The sequence below is a fragment of the Octopus sinensis genome, unplaced genomic scaffold (assembly GCF_006345805.1).
Source record: "Octopus sinensis unplaced genomic scaffold, ASM634580v1 Contig02394, whole genome shotgun sequence".
NCBI lineage: Eukaryota > Metazoa > Mollusca > Cephalopoda > Octopoda > Octopodidae > Octopus > Octopus sinensis.
In genome coordinates, this window is record NW_021825645.1 from 5,001 (window position 1) to 12,175 (window position 7,175).

Genomic DNA, 7,175 nt, shown 5'->3' on the forward strand with positions numbered 1-7,175 from the left:
TTGATATAATAAAGATAGTACGTCCACTCATTGTTGACATCTATATCATATAACTTTTGCACTGTGTATAATATATATTTCCATCTATGTTACACACACATGCTCACAAAGGTACATGAACACACAAAACATATTCAGAAAGTAACAGTTTCACGAGGACTTACAAGTTTTCGTTCGTAATATTTAGCTAAAAAATCTTCTAAAAATATTGCTATATAGTCACACAGGAACCGTATTAATCTCCGTAATCAGCAAGAAAACATGGCAACATTAATATTGTAACTCCTAAGTTTGGTTCCCTATAAGGATTTCTTCACATACATAAATAAAAAAGCGTGAGAATCTTCACGAACCTTCCATCCACAGAACAGTATCCGCTTGTTACAAGTGAAACATGAAGCCTTCACTTTATAGCGGGAAACTGGAGATAAAATGTAAGGTACCTGTTGATGTAGAGTATAAGCGTGAAATACACCCGTTGCGTATTAACATGTCTACGGATTTTCACACTTCTATTTGTGCGTGCCTTTCTATGTATCTATCTATCTATCTGTATATACATGTCTGTCTCTCTGTGTCTCTCTATCTCTGTCTGCCTGTCTGTCTGTCTGGCTCTCTCACTCTCTCTCTCTCTCTCTCTCTCTCTATCTATCTATCTATCTATCTATCTATTTATTTATCTGTCTGTCTGCCTGTCTCTTTATGTATCTATCTGTACTGTCTGTCTACCTACCTACCTACATACCTACCTACTTAAATACCTACCCTATCTAGCTATCTATCTAGCTATCTATCTAGCTATATAGACATGTCTGTCTGTCTGTCTGTTTCTGTCTGTCTGTCTGTCTGTCTGTCTGTCTCTCTATCTATCTATTTATCTGTATGTCTGTCTGTCTATCTATTTATCCATCTGTACTGTCCGTCTATCTATCTATCTAACTACCTACCTACCTACCTACCCATCTACCTACCCACCTACCTGCCTACCTACTTACTCTGTCTATCTATCTATCTATCTATTCCCCCCTTTTTTGTCCTCTGTCTTTCCCTTTACGATCCCTTTTGATCGAAAACATAACCCCCTTTTTTTACCCCCAAAAGAAAAGCTCTACCTTGTAATTTGCCCTGTCTGTGTGCAGCCCTGTGTGGCTAATAAAGAAACATATCTATCCGTGTGGCTAATACAGAAACTTACCTATATATATATCTACATGTATGTGTGTGTATGTGTAAATTTGTGTGTAACATAGAAATGGTGAAGCTTGTAAGAGGCATCAAAATATGTCAGCGGGTGGGGAAGGGAGCCTAGAAACTTTACACTGCGTAGTTTCCTCAGTATATATTCTTCGTTTCTTAAAACAAACTTTTATATATGCGTACATTTAGTTGTGTCTGTGCATATGTGTAAGTTTAGCTGTTCACTGTTGCGTTGTCTTTCCAACTAAAATGTTTTCTTTTAGACATATACGTTGTACACAGCCTCGAATCTCGAACCTGACAGAAACGTTAGCACGCCGGGCGAAATGCTGAGCGGTATTTCGTCTGTCGTTACGTTCTGAGTTCAAATTCCGCCGAGGTCGACTTTACCTTTCATCCTTTCGGGGTCGATTAAATATGTACCAGTTACGCACTGGGGTCGATATAATCGACTTAATCCGTTTGTCCCCTCTGCGTGTAGCTCCTTGTGGGTAGTACAGAAATAGGTATTTCGTCTGCCTTTACGTTCTGAGTTCAAATTCCGCCGAGGTCGACTTAGCTTTTCATTCTTTCGGGGTCGATAAATTAAGTACCAGTTACGCACTGAAGTCGATGTAATCTACTTAATCCCTTCGTCTGTCTTTGTTTGTGCCCTCTATGTTTAGCCCCTTTGTGGGCAATAAAGAAATAAGAAACTTTAGCACGCCGGGCGAAATGCTTAGTGGCATCTCGTCTATCTTTATGTTCTGAGTTCAAATTCCGCGAAAGGTTGACTTTGCTTTTCATCGTTTCGAGGTTGATAAATTAAGTACCAGTTGCGTACTGGGGTCGGCCAAATCGACTGCCCCCTCGCCCCCAAAATTTCGGGCCTTGTGCCTAGAGTAGAAAAGTATATCGAATCTATCTCGTATATATAAAGAATAACGAATTCTTTCAAATACGTATAAATAGTCAAATGTACTCTTTTTATTCTAACTTTTGTGGCGCTCCTGATTAGACCTTCCTGATTAGACCTGGATCCGTTCAGAAACCGCTAAGATACTTCTTCATAGAGCGATTTTCTTCTATCGTTTATCCTATACTTGTTTCAATCATTAGACTGCGGCCATGCTAACGACACCACATTGAAGGGTCTTAATTGAATAAAGGGAACCCAAGAAAAATTTTTATAGCCTAGCTCTTATTCTATCGTCCCCTTTCGCCGAAACGGCTGAATTACGGGGTCGTAAACACAACTGCACTGATTGTTTAACGGCGGTAGGGGACAAACAGAGGCACTGACACACACGCACATCCACCTACACATACATATATATAAGGCGGGCTTCTTTCAATTTCGGTCTACCAGATCCACTCACAAGGCATTGGTTGGTCCGAGGCAATAGTAGAACATACTTGCTGGAGGTGCCATGCGGTGGGAGTGAACCCGGAACCATGTGGTTGGGAATCAAGCTTCTTAACACTACATTTGTTATACTTTATAGCTCTCAGCTCTCCTTTTATCCGACAGAACAATGAAGAAATATGGTTTAGAATTAAACCTTCCTTTTTTTCTTCTTCTAATATAGTGTAACCAAAAGCACACAATCGACCGTGCCCTTGCGCTTTTACTCAGATGCGACTGCCTATCTTTTAGACGATAAGCTGCTATTTCTAGCAAGTAAATCACCCACTTCTATCATACATGCACACGCTGAAAGGGAAACACGAGGAGACTCTATATAGAGTTTTCCTTCATATTTTCTCTTCTTTTTCTCTTCATGCAAATAAACCTGCTGGAGATAATCACTCTGTTCAATATAACTACGGGAGGAATTAAAAATCACTGTTGCAGTTTAACGAAGCACAATTATTATATTACAAATATTACTGAAAGAAGGACACAGGGTCGGGAGAACCAGGGGAGCGTCGGGAACAAAATACTTGGTGTTATTTGATAGTCGTTCAGAGTTCGATTCAATCGGGGTCAATATTTTTCCGCCGTTCTCTCCAAGGGGCAATACAAAGACGATTAAAGCAAGGGTTTGCATTAATCGCCTTTACACCGTATAATCAATTACGGCGTGGAGCATAATAATGATAGAAACAACAAATTTTACATACAGTAAGGACAATGGTAAAATCGTTAGAGGTGTTTCATATGAGGTCCTGAGTTCAAATCCCATCCGGTTCAACTTTGCCTTTCCTTATTCCAGGGCCGATGAAATAAAAAAGAAGGGGAGTAGTAGTACGAGGGTAAAATGTGATAGACTATACCCACCTGTGTTCAGGTAACCTATTACGTTGATACGATTCGGGGCCGTGGCCGGAACAAGACTTGAACCATTGATCTAGTGGACCGGGCGCCTACTTCCTTATACACGCAGTACTAAGCATATATGGATATTTATAAATGTACGGATATTTATAAACTCTTCCTTGAGAAAGGCTAAACGCATGTAAGAAAGCATAACACACACACACACACACACACACACACACACACAAACACACAAGCACAGACACACAAGCACATACACACAAGCACAGACACACAGGCACATACACACGCAAAAACCATTCATACATGCGCATGTTAATAAATATATGCCTTCTCACAGACAAGTACGTACGTTTGTGTATATATCGATGTATCTGTACGTTATGTATATGAATGTATGCACATATATGTCTGTCTGTGTATATATGTATGTATATATACATAACTTGCACATAGACGAAATCTATAATATTGCCGCATATGTTACACAAATGCGTACACATTCATACATATATACACGCATATATACATATATACATACATATAATATGTCATAGATACAGAAATATATACAATATAAAACTGGATAGATATATAGATAGACAGATAGATAGATAGATAGATAGATATAAAGACAGTCAGACAAGCAGAAAGACAGACAGACAGATAGATAGATAGATAGATAGATAGATAGATAGATAGATAGATAGATAGATAGATAGATAGATACAAAGAAAGACAAGGAGACAGATAGACATATACAGTGATAGACAGATAGATAGACAAGCAGATAGATAGATAGATAGATAGATAGATAGATAGATAGATAGATAGATAGACAGACCAGCAGACAGACAAATAGATAGACAGAGAGAAGGACAAATAGATAGATAGATAGATAGATAGATAGATAGATAGATGGATGGATAGATAGATAGATAGATAGATAGATAGATAGATAGACAGATAGATAGATAGATAGATAGATAGATAGATAGATAGATAGATAGATAGATAGATACACTTACATTTACGCATAATCTTATGTATGTATGTTTGTATGGCAAGTAGAACTTTTCCGATTGGCTGATAGAAATACCAGGTATGAATGCTACGGAAAATCAACATGTATTAGAAAAAGCCGTGTGTGAGTATGCGTAACGTTGTTGAATGTGTAGGTGGGTATACATACACGCATGTATTTAGGTATCTATTTACGCACGTATAGTCATGAAATGCAACGGAATATGGAAAATAATTTGGCTTTCTTTCTGTTTTGGTTGGGTGATTAAGAAAAAGTTCACTTCACAACAGCGTAGGTTCGTGTTCAGTTCCACAGCGTGGCACCTTGGATAAGTGTCTTCTACTATAGCCTCGGGCCGACCAAAGCCTTGTGAATCGATTTGGTAGAGGGAAACTGAAAGAAGCCCGTCGTATATATATATATATATATATATATATATATTGGCCTGCTCGCTTAGCCAGCGGGGTGGCGTCATTCGAAGGCTAAAACAATGCGAACGCATTGTGACCAGCGATGTGTAACAACATCTGATGGTCTGGTCGGTCACGTGATCACGTGATATATATATATATATATATATACATATGTATGTGTGCGTGCGTGTTGTATGTGTATATATTACTCTTTTACTCGTTTACTTGTTTCTGTCATTTGACTGCAGCCATGCTGGAGCACCGCCTTTAGTGAGCAAATCGACCCCGGGACTTATTCTTTGTAAGCCTAGTACTTATTCTATGGGTCCCTTTTGCCGAACCGCTAAGTGACGGTGACATAACACACATATATGAATATATACGACGGGCTTCTTTCAGTTTCCGTCTACTAAATCCACTCACAAGGCTCTGGTCGGCCCGAGGCTATAGTAGAAGACACTTACCCAAGATGCCAGGCAGTGGGACTGAACCCGGAACCATGTGGTTGGTAAGCAAGCTACTTACCACACAGCCACTCCTGCGCCTATAGCCACTCCTGTATATATGTATATAAACAGACACATACACACACACACACACATATATATATATATATATATATATATTATATATATATAAATGTATGTATATGGTTATTGCATGACTGTGCACACAAACTCAGGTATACACATGTATTGACAAAGAGAAGGAGAGAAAGAGTGAGAGAGAGAAGGAGAGAGAAAGAGGGAGATGAACGTACATAACCGTTTCTAATATAGGCTCAATTTTGGGTTGGTTATTTGATACAATCATGTGACCTCGCATGCATTTGAATTTGCATCGAAGAGGATCGAAACAAGTAGCAAAATTCATTTGTCGAATCATTCAAATAACATCCCCCCCTACACACACACGCATACATATATATACATATATACTTAGATAAATACATACATATATTAAATAAAATGAGACAACAAATTTAAGGCGGTGTGAAATTTCTAGGACATTTATAAAGAGAAAGATAGCCTTACAGCTGTTTCAGGAATATGAGGGTTATCCTTTGATCCGAGACGATATGAGAGAGTTAAATAGAGGGAAATAGTAGAGTTCAATACAAGAAGTTACTTTGGAAACCCTAGACATGCTCACATACAATCCGCATACATATATGTGTGTATGTGCGTGTGTATGTGTATGTATAATGTAAATATATATATATATATATAGGCGTAGGAGTGGTTGTGTTGTAAGTAGCTTGCTTACCAACCACATGTCTTCGGGTTCAGTCACACTGCGTGGTACTTTGGGCAAGTGTCTTCTACTATAGTCTTGTGCCGACCAAAGCCTTGTGAGTGGATTTGGTAGACGGAAACTGAAAGAAGCCCGTCGTATATATATATGTGTGTGTGTGTGTATGAGTGTGTCTGTGTTTGTGTGTCTGTGTTTGTCCTCCCAACATCACTTGACAACCGATGCTGGTGTGTTTACGTCCCCGTAACTTAGCGGTTCGGCAAAAGAGACCGATAGAATAAGTACTAGGCTTAGAAAGAATAAGTCCAGGATTCGATTTGCTCGACTAAAGGCGGTGCACCAGCATGGCCACAGTCAAATGACTGAAAAAAGTAAAAGAGTATATATAAAGAGAGAGAGAGAGAGAGAGGGAGCGAGAGAGAGAGAGAGAGAGAGAGAGAGAGCTTACACACATGGGGATATGACCTGATAGATTAGACCATGCTTTCTTGATTGCTTTAGGTACCCATATCTTGGCTAGTAGACATAGGGTACATTCTCAGACCCCTGGACCTTGATCCATTAGAATAATCAGGATGTGACAGCTGGGGGGATTAAGAGGATGAGCTGCATCAGATACTGGCTGTTACTTATGTTTAGCTAACTACGACAAGAAAAAAGTAAAACGATAAGGCTTACATACACCACGCCGCCCTGTCTAGGAATCGAAACCACGAGCTTTTAATCATGAGTCTAACACCTTAACTACTTATCTGAGATCCTTCCATTCAAACACACACACACACACGCTAATACGTACACAAATACTCATTATTAAACAGTGTTTAGATAAATTGAGGTATGAGAATGTGCGTATGTCTCTCTCCCTTTCTCTCTCTCTCCCGCCCTTTCTCTCTCTCTCCCTTTCTCTCTCTCTCGCCGTTTCTCTCTCTCTCCCTTTCTCTCTCTCTCCCGCCCTTTCTCCCTCTCTCCCGCCCTCTCTCTCTCTCTCCCGCCTTTTCTCTCTCTCCCTCTTTTTCTCTCTTTC

The 7,175-nt window shown here is 39.5% G+C and overlaps 1 long non-coding RNA gene across 3 annotated transcripts in view; it reads right to left on the minus strand.

Annotated features, from left to right (window-relative positions):
- LOC118760946 overlaps positions 1–4,590 on the minus strand; it is a 6,832-nt gene extending 2,242 nt beyond the window's left edge. The window contains exon 1 of one of the 3 annotated variants that reach the window (XR_004997053.1): positions 4,486–4,590. This is a non-coding gene — a long non-coding RNA (uncharacterized LOC118760946). Of the gene's footprint in view, positions 1–164; positions 515–3,457; positions 3,686–4,485 lie in introns of those variants that run through there. The other 2 variants (XR_004997054.1, XR_004997052.1) reach the window with 2 other exon arrangements.
- Between the last annotated feature and the right edge of the window lie 2,585 nt (positions 4,591–7,175).